Source organism: Meriones unguiculatus, assembly GCF_030254825.1.
Source record: "Meriones unguiculatus strain TT.TT164.6M chromosome 13 unlocalized genomic scaffold, Bangor_MerUng_6.1 Chr13_unordered_Scaffold_34, whole genome shotgun sequence".
NCBI classification, from domain to species: domain Eukaryota; kingdom Metazoa; phylum Chordata; class Mammalia; order Rodentia; family Muridae; genus Meriones; species Meriones unguiculatus.
Genome location: NW_026843646.1, coordinates 12,633,849 through 12,660,370, shown reverse-complemented (window position 1 = coordinate 12,660,370; position 26,522 = coordinate 12,633,849). Strand labels below are relative to the sequence as shown.

General features: G+C 45.3%; 1 pseudogene; it reads right to left on the bottom strand.

The window, feature by feature from the left end:
* Positions 1 to 6,069: 6,069 nt before the first annotated feature.
* Positions 6,070 to 26,522, bottom strand: part of LOC132650923 (grainyhead-like protein 2 homolog) — a 59,366-nt pseudogene continuing 38,913 nt past the window's right edge.

Below are 26,522 nucleotides of genomic sequence, written 5' to 3'. Positions count from 1 at the left end.
AGCCAGATCCTCGGCCTTAGCCAAATGTGGAGTTGTTCGTGACAGAGAGCACTCACCATCGGGAAGGTGGAAGGCAGAAACCAGCTCCATCTTTAAGGCATAGCATTCCACAGCTCTCTACAGTTCCCCCTTTTTGTTTTAGACGCATCAGGCAAGAGTAGAGGTCTGATCTCTGATATTAGAAATAAATTGGGACTTTGTACAGATGTTCATTTAGGTGTCATCCACCCAAAGAGCATCAGACCGTCCGATACCTTTTTCTCAGAGGCGGGACCTGGGGCATCAACCCGCATGCAATCAGACATGCTCTTCTCTGGGTCCAAAGCGGCTGACCCTGAGTGCAGTGCTTAGCCTCGCATCCTGAGCGTATCATTTTAGCTTTTTATGGTATCCAACCATGCTTGGGGAGAATGTCCTGCTTCAATGGCTGTAAAGGCCTGAATGATCATGGCTGCATCACACTGTTGTGAGACTCTAATCTTGCATATATACCACAGGCAAACCAAGGAGACCAACACCAGAAGGCCTGCTAACCCTCCCATGCCCGCCCATTCCTTCAGATGATTCATGGCTGCAGCAATCCATGTTGATAATCCTGTGGCTAGTCCTGCATCCACTCTGGTAGAATTTACTGTGACAATGGCCACTCTCAGCTGCTCCATCATACTCCAACCAAGGACTATTCATGGAGAAAACCTAGAACCCCTGCACAGATGTAGCCCAGGGCAGTTCAGAGTCCAATTGGGTTACATAGTAATGTGAAGAGGGACTGCCTCTGACATAATCTGATTGGCCTGCTCTTTGATCACCTCCCTCTGGGGGGGGGAGCAGCCTTACCAGGCCACAGTAGAGGACAATACAGCCACTTTTGATATGAACTGACAGACTAAGATCAGAAAGGAGAGGAGAACCTCCCCTATTAGTGGACTTGGGGAGTGGCATGCAAGCAGAGGGAGGAGGGAGGGTGGGATTGGGATGGGAGGAGGGAGGGGGTTATGGGGGGATGCAGAATGAATAAAGTGTAATTGGGAGAGATAACTAAATGTTCCCCCAAAGCCATCACATCAAGCTTTTCTCGTCTTGTTCCTATCACTGGCCTTGACTACAGCCCCAAAGGCTAATGCTGTATGAACAAGAGCTACTAACTTGCTCCCTAGATTAGGAGGTACAATAGGCTCCTCACAGGCCAGCTAGACCTTTGGGGTGCAGATGTGGAGGAGACTCTTTTCCTCCTCCACAGTTAGTCTCTGTGTGTAAGCAATATCTGAAACACAACACGTGATGATGAGGTGATGATGGGAATGTGGCCAGAGCCCTGAGGAGCCTGTATACCAACAACTCAACCATTTCCCCACTTTTGTAGCATCAATATGCCTGTTGCCTAGGACTTTCTGTACTGAGTGTTAACGTCGGGTGCATAGTTCCAGACCTTCCTCGGGTGCAGAGATAGTGACCATCAGGAGCTAACTAGGGGGTAGCTTGGAACACCCAGGCCATGGGAAGGCTTAGCTCTATGAATTTCCAGGGAATATTTGATATTTTAGTATTTCTCTGTGACAAACAGTAAAAACACTCTAAGGTACAATGCAGCTGGACTTGCCAACCCCACTTAGTTAAATATTCCCTCCTATGCCCAAGATTGGGCCCATGGACATTCTAACACGGGTGGGGTTTGGGGTAGGGGGTAGGGACAGGGAAGAGACTCCACCCCTCCCTGAGGAGGAAGGGGAGATATTTTCCTTAGCGGTGTAACTTGGTGTAACAGTGATACTAAGTTGCCCATGCCCATGCTCTAAATAACTTTCTCCCCATGCTCACATAAGCAACTCTAAACTCATTGAGTCTACACACACACACACACACACACACACACACACACACACACACGGTGCACATGGAAATGTGGGATACATGTGAAAGGAGCCTGGTTAGGAAAAATGAAGGGATCAACAAGAGTGGAAGGGGAACAAACCAGAGTAATGAGGTATGAAAATGACCAAATCAGACATGTGTGTAAATATCTAAATTAGTATATGCTAATAAAAATCCTCACCAGTACACACCACCCCCAGGAAGACAGGCAAATGGCCAGTCAGACCTCTCGCTGAACCTCAATAGCAACATCTCATCATTTGGCTGGACTCATACTGAGTGTTTGATGGGGCTGCCAGTCAGCATAAGTGTGGCAGGCTTGGAAGTGTATGTGTGAGCTAGAGAGGCCTTGTTAGCAAAGGAGGTGGCCGGAGGGGAATACCTAACTCAGGATCAAATACCACTACAAACACTTCATGGCGAATGGGAAATGTTCTTTCCCAAGTACCACGTGATGGATACTGATGCCCAATGAACATGGGTGGTGCTCACCCTTGGTGTCTTTTCACATTTCTCTTCTCTGCCTCTGGCTCATCAGAGGCCCCCACCGTCTTTCCTCAAATTCTTGACTTCCCAGTATTAACCATGGACCCATTTAGAGTTGCTTAGGAGCACAGAGCTGAAGAACCCTTTGGAATAGATGGAATATGTCACCAAAAATCTCCCCCAGTTTGGGGAGCTTGGGGAGGGGGGAGGAGGGGATAAGCACAGTTCACTGATGTCCACAGGGAAAGGAAGACGTGATAACACTCACATCCTCCCAAACGACCCATTCAGGCAGGTATGAAGAACAATCAGACCCAAAGATGAGGAAGGACATGGGTAGCAATAAAAAAAGACCATGGCCCATTTCTAATTACATGATCTTTCCAGAACTTTCCATAATAAACACTCTCAATCCACCCCAGGCCTGTTTTTCCCTAGCACTGATCTGAGCACAAAGGACAGGGATCCCATTGGGGGTGAGGCCAAGGAAGGCTTTTTTGAGGCAAGATTTTAGTACTGTGCCTTAGAGAAGGGTGCTGTAGAAAATGCTAGCATTCTGCCTCTTGGAATGGCTGCTCCTGGAGATCATTGACGATACCAGCTAGAGCAGTGTGAATGCTGCATAATGAGGTGGCTAGCACAGGAGCCCCAGTATGGGATTTCAAGGGTCAGAGCGTGTGGAGACGGAACTGAAGTAGGAGCCGTGCGGTTTCAGCCTCTCCGTAGCGGTTGGCACAGATCTAATGAAGCAGAAATAACCACAAAGTGCCAGAGAGAAGGGAGTGGAAAGAACCCACCTGAGAGGCCAGTCAAGGGCAGCTGTGCTGGCAGCCACCCTGGAGGCCTCTTGTTGCCCTTTGGCCCTCTTCTTTTGCAAGCCTGGCGTAAGGAGGAGGGAGAGCACTGGTAGGCAAGTCTCCACCGTATGAAGGACTGAAGGGGCAGGGACAGCCAAGACCCCAGGCTGGTGACTCTTCCCCACACCAGCAGCCACTGCCCAGAAAGCAGCAGACACAGCTATTTGACTCATATTGTGAATATTTATTTTTTTCTTCTTAAAAATGTACAAAAAATAAAATAACATATTTATAGTTTATAGATTCCCCTCTCCCATTTACAAAACTATTAAGTTACATTTACTCTTTTTTTACGTGGGAGTAGATTGTATACAAATCAGTCTCCCCTTGTTTGTCTTTCAGAAAGGGCCATTCTTAGAATTTGGCACAAACACTCTTTTCCTGTTGCATGAAAAATAAATGTTTTAACTCATTTCATGCTTCCCAGGTTTCTGCTTTGGGACATGCCTTAGTCTTTTAGGAACTGATTTCAAGATGGCAGCCCATTGTGTATTTTTGTTGTTGTTGGTTCCAATTTCTAAACACTGAGGAAGTTTCAGTGGGGTCATAGAATGAAAACACCTGCTTCATGTGTTCCCCAACCTTTCATGGATTACAAAAAAAAAAAAGTTTGGGTGCGCAGCAAAGCTCTGCTAATGCAGCAAGGGACGGATGCAGAGAAGTCCACCAACAGACACTCCTGGACCTGCCGCTGTACCCCTATTTGTGGTCCTGGCTTCATGTCCCTTGTTCTGGCTACCACAAGGACTGTAGTGACTCAGGACAAAGGCAAAGCCATCTCCAGCTGGTCCTCTGCCTCGGGGGAGATGGGCAGTTTTCCAGAAACCGGAGAGAAGAGCTGGGAGCCTGTCAGATCACTACAGATCTGTCTCCCTGGAATCCTGAGCCACCCTAAGGTCTGCCATTCATGTTTGGAGCTAACCCCAAGTGCTGTAGCATGGGAAGCGCATAGAGCATATATTTCCAACACTGAGTTTGTCTGCCTTAGATCAGAGCCCTGCTAGTACCCTAGAGGGTCCCCAAGCTGCTGGTTCAGCAAGTGATGTGGGGTGGAGCAGAGGACTAAGCAGAGCCGAGCCCAGGATACAAACCTTTGGCAACACCGAGGGATTCGGAGCCCAGTGGGCTCTCAGAAAGGTGCCCCTGCTATTCTTTGGATCCTCTTGGTCATAGCACCTACTCTCCAGCCCATTCCTCTGCAGCTTTGGGTAGCTAGGCTAGAGTCAGCCTCGGCTGCCCGGGCTCTCAGGGGAAGGTGGGGCAAGAAGGCAGGAGCTGGAGAACAGAGCCTCCAGGTAAGACATCAAAGTGCTTCATAGACAAATTTGGACCTTTCCATGGAAGCTGCCCCATTATCCAGGCTTTGGGGTGGGATGTGCCTGACTATCCCAACTAGTGCTCAGCCCACAGTGTAACAAAAAAATCCCCAAGCTACCAACCTGTCCTCTCAAAGAGAACTGAGGCCCACCATGGGGCATGCTGTTCAGGAAAGCCGTTTTCTCTTGCCCTCCCAAGGGCCAGGAGAGGAGGAAACAGCCTTAGCTCTCCAGTGTGCCTCTCAAAGCCAGTCTCAGAAGTGCCAGAAATCCCACGCTTTCCACAGCCAGGGTGGACAGCCTCACCTCTTCCCATCTTCAGAAGCCAGAGGAAGCAATGTCTGCTGGTCACAGCCCAGCCGAGCTGCTGGCTCGCTTCGAAAAGCTGCAGCTGGGTTTGCAAAGGGGCCACTTGAGATGAAGGACATGCTTGTAAACTATGAGGCACTACTGTGTCCATCCCCATGTAAGCTAAGCAGTTCTGCAGCAGGCCCCAGGGATAGGACCCCAGTGCAAACCCTTGCGGAAACTTTGCATAAGCTTCAAGGTGTCTCACTCCAGTGCTAAAGAAGGCGCTGACAGCATGATCTTTCCTGAACAGCTCAAAGGACACTCTTAGACAACAGATCACCATGAGACAAAATGTGATGGCCTCAAGGGAGAGTCATGTCTGAGGGGAGAGGGCTCCATTTGGGGAAACAAGTCCTCAGCATGGCTCAGTGGAGAGTCCATCTTGGCATTCACCAGTCACATGATACCTTAAAGGCCTCTTTCCTAGCCTCCTCTCAGATAGAGCAGAATGCTCTGAGTCTCCAGGTATGTCCCCTCCAGGGCAACGGCAGTAAACATGCCCACACACCACAGGTAAAATATATTATTGCAATATTATGTACAAATTATGTACATGGCTGTCAGTCATACTTTGTGCTCCTTATTACTGACATGGTAGCGGAATGTCTTCCTGAACAAGGCCCAGTGGCTATTTGCTGAGATTCCCTGGAGGTATTTAAGCAAAATGACCTTCCTCAGAGCAACCTGAAGGTTCCAGGCCAGAAAATGGGTGTCCTCTTTACCCCACCCATGACGACTGTGCCAAGAAGCAGCTCATCTTGTCTATCCACTCAAGAAATGTGGAGAGGTAAGAAAAAAGGCATCCCAGTTCCCCAGGCTCTTCGAGATGAATGGACTAGCTGTGTTTCCCTTGAAGGGGGAACTCTGGAGGTCTCAGGTGGAGCTATCAGTAACTTGTAGAGTCCTGGAGGGCCTGGACTCCAGGCTCTTGGGGAAAAAATGGACAATAAATAAGGGCCTGACAGGCTTAAAGAACTTAGCCGAGGGATACAGGCTTCAGCTCCAAGCAAGTAGAAGAGTTGACTGTTGGTCTGTTGGTGGGCCTTGGGCCCTGCCCCCTTCCAAGCAGTCTTGTAACAGTCACTTGAGATGGGTGAGATGGGTCTCCAGGTTGTAGGGAAGCGAGCCCACCTCTCCCAGGAAGGAGTGCACCGGAAGCTCCTGTCAAGGGGACTTGGGCCCAGTGCTCAGATCTCCATAAGTGTGATCTTGAAGCCTTCCACCATGCTCTCCATGTTGAGGATGAAGGTGTCCTCATCTGAATAGTGTTCAATGATGTTGTCATCCATGTTCACCAGGATGCTGCCAAAATTGGGTGAGATGGGGTGGGGTAAGAAACAAAGCCAGTGAACAGAGGGCTTTATGCAAGAGCAGCTTTCAAGCTACTGACTAATCACATTCTTAGGCCCCTCTGTATTTTCATTACAAACCTCAACTGCCCTTGGCTGAACACACATGTACAGTAAAAGTTACATATGACTCTACAGCAACTATAAAGGCAAGTTTTATCAGCAGCGTTTTGCAAGTAAGAAACAACTCAGTAAGGTCAATGGCTCTCCAGCCAATGAACGCCTGAGCTGGGTCTAAAGCTGGCTTTGCCTCACCCCAAGCTACTTCACCTCTTCCTGGCTGCCTACTCCATGGCGGTTTGGTTTCAAGAAAACTAACTTCCAGAGTCTATATCTGTGATTTTTTTTTAATATAAATTTTGTTTTTGTCTTATATTTGAGTGTTTTGCCTGAATGCATCTCTGTGTATGGTATGTGTGCATGGTACCCTCAGAGTTCTGAAGACCAATTTAATCCCCTGGACTAGAATTGCAGGTAGTTGTGAGATGCCATGTAGGTGCTGAGAATGAAACCAGGGTCCTGTGGAAGAGCCACACACGCTCTTAACCAGTAAAGTGTCCTTCCAGCACCTCTATCTGTGACTGAGAAGTGCCTGAGCCTGTCTCACTCTTGTTATCCAAAGAGATTTCCATTTGAGAAAGAATGACTCCCTGAATCACTTTATAGTGGTGTCATCAGGGATGCTGCCATACCTTCAGTTTGTTCTTTTACAGAATTAAAAGGCACCCACGCTTAGTGGGCTGATGTTGGGATAAAAGCCTTATGCATAGGCCTTCACAGGCCCAGTGCTGAAAGGCAGTGCTATCAGCAGTGTGTTTGTCCACACTGAAGCTCTCTAGCCAGCAAGACTTGAGGCTTCACTCAAAGTGGTATCCCCAGCCTACTGCACTGATCTTGGAAAGAACTGCAGCACACATTCACTGAGTGTCTAACAGGAGTTCAAGTTTGATGCTCAGTCAGCCAAAGACTCCAAAATCAGAAAGCCTGAGAACCCAGGTCACATTTTCTTTATGAAAAGGGTCCAGAAGAGTTTTATGGTACCTACTCCCAAAGAGGAAGCCTTAGAAAGGTCTTAAGAGGGGCAGAGGAGAGGGAAGCACTTGCTCCTTGAGGCCATTGAAGCGGCCCACCTCCCTGCAGGCATTGACTATGCTTTCTGTTTACTGAAAGTGAGACCTGGGGCAAATACTTAAGCAGGCCCTGGGCTTCATTCCTCCTCAGTGAGCCTGTGAGGAGGAAATGGATCAGGGAACCCAGAGGCTCCTCACCACCCAACCAGGAAGGACTAACTGTTCACTGTTCCTTACCATGTGGGCGAGCAGCCTGACGCCCATTTGAGATTTCATTAATGATTACCTTGAAATAATTTCCTTTAGCCTCAGCTAATTTTGGTCCGTACTGTGTCACTCAGAAGCCAATGTGAAGAGCTACATGTAGTTCTGCAACGTCATTTTCCCTGATGTCCTACCACCTCTAGACCACTCCCGCCCTTGTGAGGCTGTCAGTAGATGAAAGCACCTCGGGTGACATGTTAGAAATGCACCGTGGGTCTCCCTGCCTGAACTGCTAGCATCGTGGGCCACGGATGTGACAACAGGTAAAGCTATATTAAAAATGTACCTTGCAGACAGGGCAGCTAGCTGAGTTAGCTTTTTTCTTACCCCTTTTTGCTCTTCTTATAAAGCTTTGTGATTTTCTCCACTGGCAGCCCTTACTTCTCAGACAGTTGAAACATGAATAACAGGAAAGTGGTCAGCAGAGAGCAGGGACACACTGGGAAGCACAACATTCCAGCTCAGACCTCACATCTGAGCACAGCACAGTCCCCTAATGAGACACGTCAGGAAATCTCATGATGAACACTTTCCCTGCACTAACTGCTGAGACCATTCAGCCCAAGCCACTGGCTTTATAGATTAGCAAAATGAGGCGTAGAGAAGTGAATGGAGCCCCAATCCACTTTAGCAGCCACAGAGTCACAGCTCACTAACTATGGCCCTGACTAGTTTCACCAAGTCATTATTTCCTCTGCCCTTAGAAGGAAGAGAAATGCAGCTCATGCTTCGCAGTGTGTCAGAGCCCATGTCTAGTGTCATCCCAATTTTGATTCTCCCTTTGGATAGATCTTAAATCAGTCAGCAAAACAATCTTGATAAAAGTGGCATTTCCGATCCCTTGGAAAAAAAATCTACTCACAATGTTGGATTAAATAGGTAGCCATGCATCAAAACACATTTCAACTGAGCCACTTGCAGTGGCTCACCCCTGTGAGCCCAGCCCTGAGGTCAGCATGAGCGATGGAATGCTCTCCAGACCAACCTCAAGAGGTAGTGAGAGAAAAAGTTCAGGTGGATAAAAGATTTATATATGAAAGATGAGACCACTGAGACCATGAAAGCACAGGAAAAGATAAACATGAGTTCATTCTTCAGATAGCCATCATCCTAAGTACAGTTTTTCTGGGAGACATGACACCTGCAAAACAGGCCTGAATAGTAATAACTGTGGAATTCTGAAATATCAGTAGCTCAAACATACCACAAAGAAAAATAATGTGCTGGGAAGCATTTTAAAATACAAACAATATATACAGAGCAAACTGCTTTGTTAAAAAGAACTCGATGGGGAACAGGGCAGAGAAGAAAGAAAAAAAAAAACAGAAAAATTATATACAAGAAGAATATAATCAGGCAATAAGCATATGAAAACTGCACTGAACTTTTATTTAAAAATTTCAAATGAAAATAATGATAGGATAGTACTTTTAATTTAACTATCAAAAATGCAAATGAGCCAGGGGCCATGGCACACCCCTATAATCCCAGCACTCTGGAAGGCAGAGGCAGGTGGATCTGTGAGTTGGAGGCCAGCCTGGTCTACAAAGTGAGTCCAGGACAGAAATCCTGTCTTGGAAAACCAAGCAGGGTGGGGGGGGGGAAGGAGGGGAATGAGAGATCCAGCAGGTTTAAACATTTTCTGCTTTTGGTTTACAGCTCTGATGGATCTGATGCCCTCTTTTGGCCTCCATATGTACCTGCACACACGGCAGACAAATGACACATTAAAAATAAATCTAAAAAATCTAAAACGAAACAAAACTGAAGTCATAATCTAATGTTGGTCAGAGCATGAGGAAACAGCAGTGTTCAGATTCTATATAAGGAATAGTGACCCTCAGCCTCCTGGAAAAGAAGTTTGACAGAAGCATAGTTTTTAAAAGTGAATATGAGCCATTGACATCATGTCTAGTAATCGGACATACAGAAATACTCTCATGCTCAAACATGTTTGGGACATACCTGTTCATAACAGAGGAAAGTCATAACAAATATGCATTAAATATCTTGACATTTTCTTCACTTACACTTTAAAAATTGCTAGCATATTAGAGGGGAAAATAAGTGAAAATTTGTCAATATAATATAATCTTGTCTGAATTTTTCACGTTTACATATATTTAAATGTATATAAAATATTTAAATGACATAGCAATCTATTAATGATAGCTACATTGATAAATGGTCAGATTCAAGCTCCCTTTTACTTTGTATAATTCCACAGTGCTTATTTTTATGATTGTGTCATTTTTGTAAGTACAAAGTGGCAAGATGTATTCGAGAAAGATCTACTCCAAATATGTGCCATGCCCTCGCTAGTGGCTCACAGGTAAGGTTGGGACCCAGACTTAGGAAGTGCAGCACAGGCTAGAAAAGGGCTGCAGAACCCTAGGGGAGAGCTGAGATCCTGAGAAAAGTTTGTTCCAGAGAACCCTAGGTTCCTGCCTTTCCATCCCTACCACAGGGCAGAAAGACCTCTTCACCATATGTACACTCAGAAGCAAGACAGAGAGGCAGGGTGATAAAGACAGACTAGACAAGTATCCTCTTGCCTGCGTGGGGCACATCACTGGTGGTCCTGATGAGGTTTCCCCACAGCCACAATAAGGCCCAATGAACAAAAGTTAACAAAACAAAACAACATACTTGTTGGCCAGTGGGATGGCTCAGTGGGTAAAGGCCCTCACCACCAAGGCTGGCCAGGTGAGTTCAACTCCAGAAACACAAGGTGGAAGGCAAGAACCTTGACACTTGCAAGTTGTTTACTGACTTCCAAATGAATGTGCAAATAAATAGAAAAGGCAACATTTCTCACAAGAGCCTGGAGGCAGCAAAGAAAACAGGCCTTGTGTTAGAAGGGCCTGTTTGCAGAAAATGTAAACAAACAAATAGGCAGATAAAATGAGAAGCAGATGAGTAGCAGCTGGAGAGGCAAAAGCTAAGGGAAATGAATGGACACAGGAAGTCTCAAAAACACACACGCATGGTGGAAGACTTAATTCAGAATTGGAGAAATTTAGCAGATAAATTACAATGACACGGTTGATCTAGTTTATAAAATAGTAAATGCATATACACATACATACTGAATTTCCCAAAGATACTCTGTCATATAATGTGTAACAAAGACAATTGAACCATAATTCAATAAAATGAGAAATAAAAAGTTGAGAAGTTAATAAAAAATGTTAAGCCTCTCAGGAATACTTTACATTGCCTCTACTCTCTTCTCTCTTCCTCCCATTGAGGCCCCTACACTATTTGGCAAGCCCCTTGGTGTCCTATTTGCATATGCAAATAAAAGGAAGCCACTTCCATTTTAGACAGATTGATAAGAGTGCTTTCCTAGTATACACAAGGCTAGGTTTGAGCCCCAAGACCACATAAACTGGGTGTGAAGGGTATCTGTACAATCTCAGCACTGCAGGTGGAGCATATGTTCAAGGTCAACCTCCCCTGCATAGCAAGTTTTGAAGGCAGCCTGGGACACATGAGACCCAGAAAGAGATGGAAGAAGGGAGAGGGAGGAGGGAGAGAGAGAGGAACCCAGTATGGTGAACTAGCTCTGTCTTTTGAGCTCTGAACTGAATTCAGTTCTTGCTGAAATGGCAAGGCTCTCAAGAGTGACCTCACTTCCTTACTCATTCCCTGGGGATCTAGAACCACTCAGTGAACAGAACTAGTTCTCAGAAACTCCTTGAGAGCACCCTGCTTCCACATTATTTCTTGATTACTTCCTCAGCATAGCTGGCCAGAGCCACAGCAAGACGATGCACAGAACTCAGATAGGACAACATACATACACCCATACTTAAATTAGCCTCAAACCAGAACCTTTCTATGCCTTTCCCACACAGCAACTAGCTTGTTTTTTGGTGGTGGGGATCACGGATATTTTGTGGTGCATTAGCATTCGGCCTGCAGGGTGGAAAGCTGGCTCAGCGGCCAAGAGCACTTGTTCTTCTTGCAAAGGACTCGGGTTCTATTTCCACAAGGATGTTCACTACTTCCTCATCAGTAGGAACAGATGTGCACAGACATACACACAAAATAATGAATCTTTAAAAATTTCCGTATGCATTTCACAGTATGGGCTGCACTCACCCACCCCACTGGGTGCTACTCATCTTATCCCTACATCATATCTGATGCACTATCCTACATCACAGACACTTTCTACCATCTTGGTGACTGCCTTTCATAATGCCATTTCTTTTCTTTGTAATTCTGTTTTATTTTAGATACTTAAAAGCACTCTCAAAGAGTCAATGGATTTGAAATTGCAAAAGGCACCCATGGCACAAAAAAGTAGGAAGCCCTGGATAGCATTCCTTTCTGTGCATAGTGCTTGCTGCATGTGTACATGTGCTGGGGGTAGGGGGAGGGGGAGGGGGAGGATGGAGTCCCCAGTATTTTCACCTAATTATTCTCACTCAGTTGCCTTCTAAGATTTGGCTTTGGTTAGTGTCACTTGCAATTTCTTTTTAATTTTCAAGTGAAAAAGTTTGCTTACTCAACAGCAGTAGTCTCATGTCTGTTCATTTGCCCTTTTCTAAAAGAAAAAGGAATCCATTCCTGGCTCCTCTTTTCAGTAATTAGGCTCTCCACTCTCCAAAGCATGTACTCGGCAAAGGGCTGATCAATCAACTGTCTATCCCGCCTCTTTCCCGGATGCTTATTATCGATTCTTGCTTTCCCTTTACTCTTTGTGTGACTGGCATTGTTTATTCTTCTTTTATGTAAACATATGGACATCTGCCTACCTAGACTTGAGTTGATGGAGAGCTTAGGGTGGTGCCACCATTTGGGGTAGAGCTAGGTAAAAGAGGCACCTATGTCTTCCAGCCTCATTTTCCCTATCTGTAAAATGGTGATGATGCTATTTCCATGCCATGTTCATAGGAGTATGACAATAATTAAAAGGAGCCTGTAGCACTCAGCATGGTGGGACATACTCTGCGAATAGCAAACATTTGCAACAAACATTGTGCCCAAGGCCTGAGGATATGCAACTGACAGCAAAAGACAAACCCCTCGGGACTGCATATTCTACTGGAGAAAAGAAGGAAGGAACACCCAACCAATATTAGGTATGCCAGGTGGTCTGGCTTCTTTCCTCTTGCAGTAGCAAAACATTCTGACCATCAGCAACTTGAGGACAAAGTTTATTTCCTCTTATACCTCAAATACCAGTCTGTTACTGAGAAGCTAAAAAACTCAAGCAGGAAGTAAAGCAGAAAGGCAGAAAGGAAAGCTGCTTACTGGTTTTCTGACTGGCTCTTGCTCAGCCGTCTAGAGACAGTGCTGACTCAGCAGGCTGGGTCTTCCCATATCATTCATCAGTCAAGACAATTTTTCACAGAAATGGCCAAAAGCCAGTCTGTCTCAGGCAATTCTTCAACTGAGGGTCCCTTGTCCTAGGTGACTCTAGGTCATGTCAAGTTGACAATAAAAACTGATCAAGACACCAGGTTGAAATAAAATAAAGCAGGTGGAGGCACACAGAGAAGAGGTGTTATTTATGTGAGTGGTCTGACAGGCCCCACGAGCTGGGGGTGAGCAGCCCCAACATCGTGATATGAAAGAAGAGCATCCTGTCAGAGGGGACAGCATGTGCAAGAGCCCTGAGGTCTGAGTGGCTTCACTGACCTCCAGAACAAGCTCCCAGGTTCCATGGTCAAAGTTCACTCTTCGTAAGGTTACTGTGTGGTGGTTTCAGGAACGGCCCCCCTAGACTAGTGTGTGTGAATGCTTGGCCCACAGGAAGTAGCACAGTTAGGAGGTATGATCTTTTGCTTGCTGCTGTGTATGCTTGTGGTAAGAGCCAGGCAAGCTCTGAAACAGTCTCAAGAAATAGCAAGCCCACACACATCAGTGGTTAAGTGGTTAAAGTGCCTGCCACACAGCATGGGGACCTGAGTCTGGATGTCCAAACTGCACGTTTAGCCAGATGCTGCAGTGCACACCTGTGATGGCCGAGCTCCCATGGACTTGCAGCAGGTGCTACAGCAGAGACTGAGCCTGTCTCAATCAGGGGGAAGCTGAAGTGACCTCAGTGTTGTCCTCTGACCTCCACACATGACACAGCCCATGCTCACTGATGAAAATACATGTGCACACACATACACACAAACACCAGTTTTTTTAAAGTGAGCATACCACCTTCTAGCTAACCGAGCTACTGCACTCATCATGTGGCCTGGCTCACAGGCTGTAGGACATCCATGTGGGCTACAGAAAGTCACCACCTCGGAACTGTTCATGAATCTGTCTGATATGGTACCTTCTGATTCAAATACCAGTTCACACCTGAAGGAAGGGTGGGAACACAGTTGTATTTTTTTTAGGTGACAGAGTCACATTTCATCACTGTCAATAATTATTTTCTTTTTTTAAAAAGTAAAAGACTACTTTAAAAACAAAACCAGAAAAAACGAGGGCACGTATGACATGAAAGAAGAAAAGAGACTGAAGGAGGTTGCCAGAGGTTGGGGACAAGAGGTGGGAAGACTGAGGGAGGAGAGTGTACTAAAACTCACTTCGTTCAAAAATGTTTTAATCTAATGTCTTGTATGCTAATGACAAAACTGCAATAAAATAAGTAAGAGGGAACATATATCCAAGTAACAGAGTCATGGCTGAAGACAGGAATACTGACCACTCCACTGTACTCTTGACACGTTTACATATGTGGATTCATTTCACACAAGCACATATCACCCATATTTATGCCACTAACAATACGGACATCTATACAGTCTGCCCTCGATAACTGCAGGCAGCACCCACAGGGTTAAGTGACTAAAGATCAAAAGTATTTTATAAAAGTTGTGCTTGTGCTGAATATGTATAGACATTTTTTGTCATTACTTCTTAAACAATGCTATTTACATAGCTTTTACATTCATCAGGTAGTGTAACTAGGGATGGTTTAAAGCAGATGGAGGATTGCCGAAGTTGCATAGGAATATGCTATTTTATATAAAACACATGGACTTGAGTACTCATGAAGTTTAGTATTATGGAAAGTTGTGAAACAAATTCTAGATATGGAGAGATGATGTATAAATTTATGTATTAATTTTATGCATACATATTACAATATATAGGAATACACATACATTACACATGCATATTATATACCCATGTACATATTTATTATAACATACAAACATGTACTGGTAAATGTGAGTATAATAAAATATCCTGGTTCTCGGCGGATCCACATTCCGGTCAGTGTTTTCCTACCTCACACAGAGACACAAATCAACTCAGGATAGAATTACATTAGCTGGAGAAATGGCTCAGTGGTTAAGAGCACTGCCTGTTCTTCCAGAGGACCTGAGTTCAATTCCCAACACCCACATGGCAGTTTACAACTGACTGTAATCCAGCTCCAAGTGACTTGACACACTTACACAGACATATATGCAGGCAAAACACCAATTCACATAAAACAAATAAATCATTTTTAAAAAGAGAACTACATCAGTAAGCTCTAGTGTTCTTCAAAAGACACCATCTCCATCACACGCTGATGGTCCCCTTCGACAGAGCCTGTGGTCTTGACACCCCTAAGGTCAATGAACTTGGTTTGTAGTTTGTGGACCCTGAAAAGGCTCTTCTTGACCACCTTTCCCACTTGTAACACTCCAGAAGCAAGCAGGTAGTTTGTGTTAAACGTTAAGGAAACTTTTTGTTCCAGAGTTGAAAGGAAGATGAAGCCAGAATTGCCTGAAGACTATGACTAAAGCCATGGAGGGAACCTGAAGTTTCCAAGGCTTGCAGCTCTCTCTACCCATTCCCCTGCCTCACCCCCATTTACCATCTACCAAAACAACACAGGAGTTGAAGGGAGGCTGAAAAGTTAGAAAAGTTGCTGTTGAGTAGGTGAAGTGACCTTTTGTTCCACAGTGGTCCAGTATGAACACATCTTCAGGGTACTTATGAAAGTAGACAGAGGTTACAGAAGGAAAAAAAGACATCAAGGACCAAAGCAGGATCCCAGAATAGCACAGCAGTTCAAACCTGTTCTAGATCTGTGGCATCCATCCCTCAGGCTGTTCTAGGAGTTGGTTAAATATGGATTCCTACAAGGCCTCGTGGTATATGCTTACAGTCCCATAATCCCTGTGCTCAGAAAGGTGAGGCAAGAATCCAGGTCAGCCTGAATCTTCAGCAACATTGCCTCTTCAGCAGGAAGGACTAAGAATGTGCATTGAAATAACCTCTAGATACTCCTATAAATACTTATTTTATCTGCTCTTAAAAACCAGACTAAAGTATGGAAGTGGACAATGATGTTCAGAGAAATCTGACTATTTTACATTATTTTGTAGACCATTTATCCATCCTTCAGCAATTTCAAGGTCATTAAAAAAAAATCTTGGTTCATCCCTTCTAGGCCTTTTGCAGTATCTGTTCTTTCTAATCAGTTTAAAATTCAGAGCCCATGATGGTGGTGACACAGCCTTTAGTCCTGGCACTACCGGGGCAGAAGCAGGTGGATCTCTGAATTATATAGGCCAGCCTTGCTTATACAGTCAGTGAATTGCAGGTCAGCTGGGGCTACACAGTAAGACCCTGTCTCAAAACAAAACAAACAACAACAAAAATCATAGTTCATTAGAAGTTCCATAGTCTTTCTTGCATTTGCTTCTGGATTTGTTTCTGCTCTGAGTAGAATAGAAATCAATAGTCCCCACAAGTCACGACAAACAAAAAGCTGCCAAGCCTCCTCCTGCGCTTTCTGGAGAGTGACAGTGCTGCTCTGCTCAGAATGACCAGGGTCATGAAATGCCAGAGTGGGAGCAGTATGAAACCCACCGTGGCCACATTCTTCTAATTTTTTTCTGATTACTACTCAGAACTGTAGATAGACACTCACAATACATTCACAATATCACACAGCTGTTCTCTCAAGTTCCAAAACTTTCTCATCACTTCCACAGGAAATGCACTAGTGTAGATCTTCCTTCTGCTCCCCAACCCATGGCAAACTTGCCTGCTTTCTCTCTCCCAGAAGTCATTGATTCTGGACATTACTGATAAATTGAATCGTGTAATAGAGGACATTTTGTGTCTTCCTGCCAGTTTTACTCTGTATATACTCCTAAAGAATTGGAAACAGATGTCCAAACAGAAAGTAGCCCGTGAACATTCACAGCAGGGCATTCTCAGGAGCACCCCAAGAAGGAAAAGCACATGGACCTGTTAGCTGAATGAATGAAAAAAAAATGAAGTATGTTGTGTTCATACAGTGAATGATTACTCTGCCAGTAAAGAGAAGGAAGCGCTGGTTTGTAGCATGTTCTAGCATGGACACACACCAGGGAAAAGTACAAATGAAAGTGATCTCAGGCCACTGCGTTGTGTGGTCTACACATAGGAACTTCCTCACGTACTGCAGTGTTCAGCCATAAGCCCAAATATCCCATCCGATGCATTTCTCAGACCAGCAGCCCCCAGGAGAGGTGAGAGGCAGCGCTGGTCCCCATCACTGTCACAGCCTATTCCCTACTGCACAGCTGTCTCTGAAACTGCTCATACTGAGGCACAGTCAAAGCTGGGTGAACAGCGTGTGAATAAAACACAGCTTTCCCTAGGTCGTGCTGCTAACCCTGGCCTAGGGCAGTGGAGAGAAGGGGAGAATCATCTCAAACCACTGCAGTTCTGCAGCAGATCATTCCCCATAACCAACATGTCCTCTCTCCACTTTGGAATACGCTAGCCAAGCCAACAAGGCACCATGGAGCCACCTAAGTTCTGCCCAGGTGGCAGGGCAGGGACTCTGGAGGCTGAGGGGGCTGTGGCTTACCGCTTCCATCAGGCCCTTCACTGTGGGCGATCTCAGCATCAGGGCGTCGAACACGTCATCACTCTCCTTCCGCACGTACAAAAGCACTGCAAGAGAAGGGGACAGCCAGCGTGACTCCTGTCACATGGGAGTCTCAAGCTGACACCACCTGCTCTGCCAACAGGCCAATGACTACTGGGATGTACCAGCTCTGACACCTAGATCCACACTTTAGTTTCTCAAGAAAGGCACACAGTCTCCTCATGACTACTGTTCCCTGTGCTCATTCAGTGAATACCACTGAAGGCTCCTGGGTGCCATAGGCTGTATATACCAAGAGCTGAGGTTGAGGCAGAGAGCTAATAGACCCCATTCTCTGCCTTTAGGGAGTTTATGGTCCATTAGGAGAGACAGGCAGGTACCAGATGACCTAGACACCATTGTGAGAGTCATAAAGAAAGAGCCAAAAAGAGGATGCTTTCCAGACAGCTCCTACCATGGTGAGGTGAGGGAGAAGGCTAAGATACTCAAGTATCTCTGAGTTGTGAAGAGCATAGAAGCACCAAATCTAGAAAGGAATGACACCAGGAGAAGAGCAGGTCAGGCAGACATTCTCCTGCACAGGCTTGGAAGGGTACCAGGGTAGCACCTAGGACAGTCCAGGAAGAACTTAGGATGCAGAGAATCACAGATTTGGGTGCAAGTCCAGCTCAGCCCCTGCTGTGACCCTAATGACTTAATCTTTCCCTGTCTGGATAATCTGTGAAGTAGGACACTAGCATCCAGCACATAGGTGCCTGCTGCCAGTTCTGGGAAATAAGGTCCTTGTGGTAGGCTTCATCTAGGCCCAGCACACAGAGAGGCTCAGTCTTCAACCTACAGAAGCAACCAGGAAGTAGGTGTGGTCCCTGTGCCCTCACGCGAGGGCATAGCTTTTCCTTTCACTTCTCTGTAAGAGCTCTGAACTGGGGAGTGTGCAGGCTAAGATGGGCAGGCACTGCCGATCTCAGCAATGTAAATGGACCTCGGGAGGCTAAGATGCACCTGTGGGGTCCCACAAACATGGTCACCCTTGCTTCTGCTTCCCCTGACCACTGAGTCCTCCTCCTGTGCCCACCACTCCAGCAATCATGCTGAAAGGTCAGCTCCCAGAAAACAAAAACAAACCAACCAACCAAACAAACAAACAAAAAACTGGCCACTGTCATTCAGGTGCAGTCCAGCATCCCAGAGGGCTACTCTTTTTATCCTCTGGCAGCAGCGTAACTTCTCACCCAAGGGAAGAAAAAGCTGAAACCCCTCATCTGTCCACACTAGGGAAAACTGCCCCAGGCAAAAACAATAACAGCAAAACACTGGTGAGCCTACATCTCAACTATCATCTTAAATCCACCTAGCTACCATCACCATCAGCAGAAAAACAAAGGCAGGACTGGGAAATGAAATCAGCCAAATCCAAACTCCATGTCTCCCCTCCCCCTCCATCCCAAAGGCTTTCTTAAAGCTGTGCATATAAAGGCCACATTGACAGGGGTTCTGCCCAAACTCCCTTCTGTGGCCTGTGAATGTTCAGGTAGATTGTGGTGACTGTGGTAACGGGAGGAGAGGCAGAGGAAGGAGAGAGGCAGACTTGGGCACTGGTGCCTTCTTTATCAAACATCAAAACAGAAGTGCCGAGTAAATATGCAGACTGACTGCATTTCCTACAAGTTTACAACTTTAGTCCCTTGAAGCAATCCTGCATCACTTCCATGTCAGTTAAGCTGCCTAGAACCCAAAGGCTATCAGAAAAGGAGGCAATGTGAACAGTGTGAGAAAAATACTTAGAATGCGGACCCTGGCTACATCCAGATAAGGAAGAGTAAACCCAAGAGGAAGACATACTGGCAGCTATTACTTGATGGAAATTCTGTAACTTCTTGAAGCTCTCAACAACAGAAAGAGAGGGAAAGAGCAACTTCCATCAGGATGACCCTAGAGAGCTTACATTCTATTACAATTAGCACTACTAATATATAGCCTCAGCTTAAACCATTGCTTTTCCTGTTGCTCAGGGGTGGCTGGTAAGAGCTCAGGTGCTTCATTTTGTTCTGTTTTGTTGAGCAGGTGGGGCAGTCTCAGCCTTCCCCTGTCAGGCTTGCTGACAGCTAGCCTAGAGGCCATACTGGGCTCCAGACCGTTAGAGGGCTTGCCCACAGAGCCAGTTTTCATTAGATTTATTCTGGGGTGTACCAATGGCAACAATCCTGCCAACCACAACAGGAACCAGCACTGAACATCCCAGACATCACACAGCCAAAGGCAGGCAGCCTCTTGTGGAGCCCCAAAATGACTCTGACCCAGTTACCCTGACAAGTGGCTGCAAAGGAAAAACAACCTGTAACGATGGCTTTGCTGTTAACTGTCACCATTCTTCTTGAGCGACTTCTGACAAGTAGGAGCTGCCACTAACCCTCAATACCCGAGCCAAGCACCTGCTCAGAGCAAGGGGCCCAGTGATGTCTCCATCCTTCTCCAAAGAGAAGCTCTTGGAGGTAGCGGGGAGGTGGTTCTTACCACTGGTAGGTTACAGCGCCCTCTGTGTCTGAATTCAAAGTTTCAGAAGCCATACCTTAACTTTTACTTATAGGCCAATACAATTTGTAGTGGCAATTTTGGTGGCAGTTTCACAAGCTTTGAAAAATAGTTTATTGGACCAGCTACCAGGCTGTAAATATAATTCCACACACCAGTGTGACTCCTGGTTTCCCTATGACTCTGCCCTATTCCTAAGTAAAGTCAGGGAGGAAAAGACACCAAGGAATGGAGGTGAAAACAAGTGATGGTGAACTGGGAGCCACCATCTCATATGGGCGTGCCCAACCTGTTGTTGTTAATTGTTTCATCTATTGAATATCTCTGAATCACTGGTTCATGAGACGCACTCACAGAGCCAATGTCCTCTGAACTATGTATTTCCCTGCTGGAGGAGTTGGGAGCCACATAACCGTTCCTCCAAGGCCTGTAATGGAAAAGCCTGTAACCTCCCATATGAGGGAAACCCCACCAGGATTGGGAATGGTTCAGTCTCAGGGAGTGAGTTCTTGACAAGACACTCCCTAACCTTCACACCAGTGGCACACAGGAAGGAGAGATACCTCGCTTTACGTTTTCTTCTTTAATCTGCTTAGACGGTGTCGGACCAAACTCCTCTTCCATGGGCCTGAACATCCGTTTAACAAGGACGCTGCTGCTGGAGAAGACAGGCAGAAATGGTTAAATACATCAGAGGGTACTGACCTGTCCTCCTCTGCAGGCTCTACACCACCATCCCCACTGAGGGAGAAAGATGGAGCCACAAAAGGGAGGTTGCTGAGCCTGCCTCTCCTTTTCTGTTCAGAAGGTCAGGGCCACGGAAAAGCTGATGGCACCCAAGTTGCAGCAGCCTCTCACATCCACGGTGAGCTCCCGACAGGAGACAACACAGGCCACTTCAACAGACCTCTCTTGAAGACTGTCCTGGCTTCCTACAGTTCTCCCTTTCCTGGTTGCCACAGTGAAGGTTCAACCCACTCCACTGAGACCAGAACATTCTCTCTGGAGTCAGTTCTGCGTTTGCTTTCAAAGTTCTTATGCTTTTCAGACAGACTAAGGGAATTAGAAGAGAAATCAGAAAAGTGGAGATTTTCAATTCTTTAGTCTCAGGCGTAGATGCAGACTTGTAGAAAATGATCATTTCTCTGGAGACTAGCCCATGAGGCAGTGTCTAGCAATCACTTAGCAGAATGGTTAGGACAGGACTTCAGCAGTCAGACCACCTCGATGGATTTTAAATCCCTGCTTTGTAGTTTATTACTGTACAAATTTGGCATGTTGCTCAACTTCCCTGCTCCTCAGTCTCCTAAAAGGAGGCTGTTGACTTAGAAATGATAATATTTGAGGAACTAGAAGTATTAATTACACCAAATTGATCAGTATACACTATTTACACTGTCAAGTGATCGTACCACACCAGATAAATAAGTACAAATATTATGTGCAAATAAAAATTAATTACTTTAATACAATTTAAAAGGAGGCTGGGGAGGCGGTTCAGCAATAAAGGCTGTACACTGCTCTTGCAGAGGACCAGAGTTAGGTTCCTAGCACCATGGCAGGGGCCTAAGCTTTCTGTCCTCCAGCTCCGAGGGATCCAATGCATCTGACCTCCACTAACACCTGCACATGCGTGTACATACCCACATGCAATGCACACATGGTTTAAAAAATAATAAAAATGCTAAATTTACAGGAGGCTCTCTACAGGAGGCTCCCAGGAGAATTCCATGAGTGTCGGGGACTGAGGGGAAGCACCACCAAAGTGCTAGATGAAGACAATGAAGATGCCGATGATCACAGGCTGAGGGCAAGAACAGAGAAGACTAGATTTTCCACCCAGAGCAAACAGCTCACTACCTCCTGGTCTCACATAGGAGATGGACACAGTAATTAACCCCAGTCCTGCGGGTAACACAAAACTGTGACTCCTGCCTGAGTGAGCTTCCTGCCACCAGAGAGCCATTCAACACTTCTCAAGTCGGGTTGGTAGGGACCCAGCTTATAAAAGCACATGCACACTACCTGGGACAGTCTGAAAACATTCCTATCCATGTTGGAAGCGTATATCACTAAAACCAACGGTACTTAATTTACCTCCAAAGGGAGCATCAGCCAACTGAGTTTCTTAACACACATCTCCACCTTGCTCACTTACGTCCCGAGCACTCTGAGGCAGCTGGATAAGAACAATCTTAGCCCTTGTGTCCACAATGACAGAATGCTCAAATGTGTTATCAGCCTTCCACACTGTGATCCAGCTAATAGGAAAAAAGGCTATTCGCATGTGCCACCTTCAAGGGAACCATCTCATGAAAGAGCTACCCAAGAAGCATCTGAGATGCTTTTGAGGATAGCCTATCAAGAGCCATCTTATTTTATTTCCTCTATGTCAAACAGTAGAAACAGCTAAGGAAAAAACTATGACTCAGGTCTCACCTGAAGGCAGTAAAGAACTTTTAGGACACTGCTGCCTCTGCCTTGCCCTTGCTGCTTTGTCATAAAAGCAGGCATGATACTGTCTCCTCTTGGAACTGACCAAGAACTTAGAACTGTAATAGTAGTGACCATGAACTAGTGACCATGAACTTAGAACTAGAAGATTAAAAAAAAAAATCCATACACATAGCAGCCAGGCACCATTAGGTTAATAACTGGTAAATTGCCTGAAATGTTATCAGATACCTTCTCGTGCTGTGTGAGTCAAGCTGCTTCACAAAGCAAGATTCATTTATATTTTTCCAGTTCAGTTGACTTTTGAGAACAACTTAATCCAAGCCACAGCAGGCTTTGTCATTAAAATAGTATCTCAGATAAACCACATTTCTCTTGGGAGGCCAAACACTTTCAAATCTATAAACCAAGTAGGAGTCAGTAAGTTTTCTATGTTATGAATCCAGTAGTTTCATTTATTTTTCAAAGCAAAACCAAACAAGGCAGCTATGACTTGCCCGCATTCTAATGAGAAGAATGCAGGCCGAAGGCCTTTTTGTGCCCAGCTCAGTGACACTATATAATCATTTGCAAAGGATCAGAGAGCAACAGAGCAGAGCTTTCCCTGACATCATCTCCATCACGAGGCCATCAGTTAGAAAAACCCAGGGCCAGCAGCACACTCAGCCATAGGCTTGTGGGGTTAATCACAAGGAAAACAAGACCCTTGGAAGCAACAAACAATATTAAGATTCATCCAAAAAATCCTGAGAAATGTTAGGTCTGATGCAAGAGCTACAAAGCTACCAGGACTTGTGGTGAAACTTCTGGAGAGCACAAGGCACAGACACGCTCTGCGGGGTATTCTCCAGCCTCTTTAACTACCGCAAACAGTGAAGCTAACTCAAAATCACAAGCTTGGCCTGATCCATCGTCCTGATGGCTGCTGTGACAATGCCACTGAAGTCAGTACCTCCTCAGGGCTAGATGAGCACACACGGTGTCCTCAGAGCTCAGAGATCTGTCTGCCCTGCCAGGAGAGCTCATGAGATGAAACAAGGTTAGGCCTTGGTAAAGACCAGAAAGCTTACACAATAGGATATGCCCAGCCCCCACCCCTGTGCCTTCCCCTCAGCCATGGGTCTAGAATTGAGGAAACAGGGCAATGGAGGCACATTGGTGAGTGCTGGGAATTATGGGTAAGCACTGGCTCAACCTGTGCTTCTATCATGTACCAGCTAGACAACTTTGAAGAAGTTTCCAAATTTCTCAAGGCCTTTTTCCTCACTGTTAATGGCAGATAATAGGAAATCTGGGAGATAACAGGAAATCTCCCAGATTTCCTATTATGAAAAGAATACACATAAAAGCATTCAGAACCTAGCCAAGGTATCCAGGGAGTGCTATTACTTTAACATATAGCAATAGCCAAGGACCCAGCATGCATTAACACAGAGGCACTAACCTGTCCACATTGCTCAATCAGAGATGTATGGAAGTACAGGACATGGCTGTCCTTGGAATGGATGACTACGCAACAACACAGGCAATTCTTATGGAGAGACCAGTGGAGTTACAGGTAGGTCACTGGCCACTTAGCTTGCAAAAGACAGGCTGATGGGTCTGCACAATCACTTCACACTCTCCTAAAGTTCCCCTTTATAACACTCCCTGTGAACTTTATCTCAGGAATACCACTAAGCAAAATGCCAAATGCTGGGGATGTAAGAGAGAGAGCCTTCTACAGCACCCTCAGTATAGACCTGAGGACATGGAGGTTAGGGACAGGAAGGCTGGATGAGGCTTCATGTGGATAAACAACAGTCCAGAGGGTGGACTTGGCTTCCTGAGCTCAAGCCAACATTCTTTTCATGACGCCATGCTGTCTCTTTATAAAATATGTGATTTAAAGATTAGAATTCATAGATCTAATCACTTGTTTGTTCCAACCAACTGAAATCTGATTATTTCTGTCCCAGGATAAAAAGAACAAACTACCCATTTCTGTTTTTGAAATGGGAGTTTTTATTTTCTAGACAGACTGGGCTAGCCAAAACGTTTGATCCTCCTGCCTCAGATCCCTGATTTCTGGGACTAAAGGCATGAGCCACTATGCTTGTCTTTCTAATCAATACTTAAAGGATTTACAACTGATTTTAGAGATTTGGTCCTGGACAAGTTCCAGTCCTAAGCAGCCTGAGGGTTATTTAATTTAATTCCTTTGAGAGTGTCTTCCTCTGAGACAGAAGGTGGCAAAGTTTGTCTGAAAAGGGCCCAGCAGCAAAGGTTTTTCAGATTCTTACTGTAACACTCAATTCTGCTGCTGTATCACCAAAGAAACCATAGAGAACACATGAAGGAACTAATACAGCTGTGTTCCAGAAAAACATTCCTTGCAGAGGCTCAGGTGTACTTCATATCACCGATCATGTAATGCCAGTCTTCACTGGAGGTTTTTAAACTATTGAAACTATCTTAGTCTGTAGACCATTCAAAATGGGTGATTGAGGCTGTGTGGCGTACACACCTTTAATCCCAGCACTCAGGAGGAAGATCTCTGTGAGCTCAAGGCCAGCCTGGCCTACATGCTGTGTTCCAGGCAGCTAGGGCTACAGACTGAGACCCTGCCCACCCCCACCACCACCAAAAGAAGATCTGGCCCTTGGTCTGTCACTTGAAAACTTCTGCTTCAGGAATAAAGCCAGCAATATCAGCTATACTTCCTTCACCAATTATGAAGTGTCTTACATAGGAATGGAAAAGTTTGACTATGGTTTGTAGGAAATTTATCTTGGGATGTTAGGTATACACAACTAATGCAAACAATAAGCATAAAATACGTATTAAGGAATGAATGTGGTTTTAGCCTGCTTTAAGAGAAAAATATAGCATTGAGCTTATAAGAGAGTTCCCAACATAATCTGCAATTCAGGAGGTTCTAAACACATGTATTCAGAAAACAAAAGCAAATAAAAACAAAACAAAACCAACTTAGTGGTCAGGCTGGAGAACTATGAGGTTAAAAGCACTGGCTGCTCTTCCAGAGGACCTGGGTTTAATTCCCAGCATCCATAGCACAGTTCATAATCACCTGTAACTCCAGTTCCAGGGATTCAATGCCATTTTCTGGCCTTCATGGGCAATAGGCATGTAACTGGTACACAAACCCACACAGAGGCAAAATGCTCTTTTTTTTTTTGCTGTTGTTGTATAAATTTAGTAGTCTCCCATGAGAGAAATTAAGATATTAAAAGATAAAATTATATTGTAACTAAGAACAGTTTCAGGAAAGAACAGAAGTTTGAATGTTGAGGGTGGAAAAGGCTTATCCAGAGAGCAGAGCAGGAGTGAATGGACAGAAGTTGAACACTGTTATCAGAGAGAACGTGCTATGATAATCTCAACTGTTAACCAATATGAAATGAGAGACCCTAAGAAGATTTGTAAAACACACTCTTGGGTATGTTTGTCAGGATGTTTCCAAAAAGAATTAATTAACCAGAGAAGATCATACTAAACATAGGCAGTGTCATTCAAGAGACTGGAAGCCTAAATGACATTCTCTAACTGGCAGAGGCCACAGAGGAACAGCTCTGGCGTCTGCCCCTGCCTCTGCCCTATGTTGTTCCAAAAGAATAAGCCAAAGTACAGTTTTCCTCCTTTAAACTCTAAAAGCTGAAACCACCCAGCTCTTAGAAATAATATAATGAGCTTCCTCATATGCAGAGAGCATTCGTCACTGGCAATATTCAAATAGAAGGCAGCTAGCTCAACACCTACCCTGTGAGAATGTGCTACCAACGTCACTGTGTCCTAGAAGAGTCATCTCGTGACCTTAAAACAGCCCTTTCATACCTGCAAGCTTCTGAGTATATAAAATGAGTTAAGGAAAGAAACTACACTGAAGAGTTAGCTGCCCCTAAACATTTATAGGTGGGCATATATTCTCTGCAAAGATGGGGCCAGAGAGACACATCTGGAAGATACAGAAGACAACTTCCTACCCCAAACCCACAGGGCAGTGAACAGGTTCTCAACCTACTCAGGCCCCATTCAACACCTTGAGTAAGGCTTCAGGAGCTGTTTGTGTCTCGGGCAGTTTTAAAAGCAGGAAAGGCTTTTACACTCTCAACCAGATCTTGTGCTGAGAT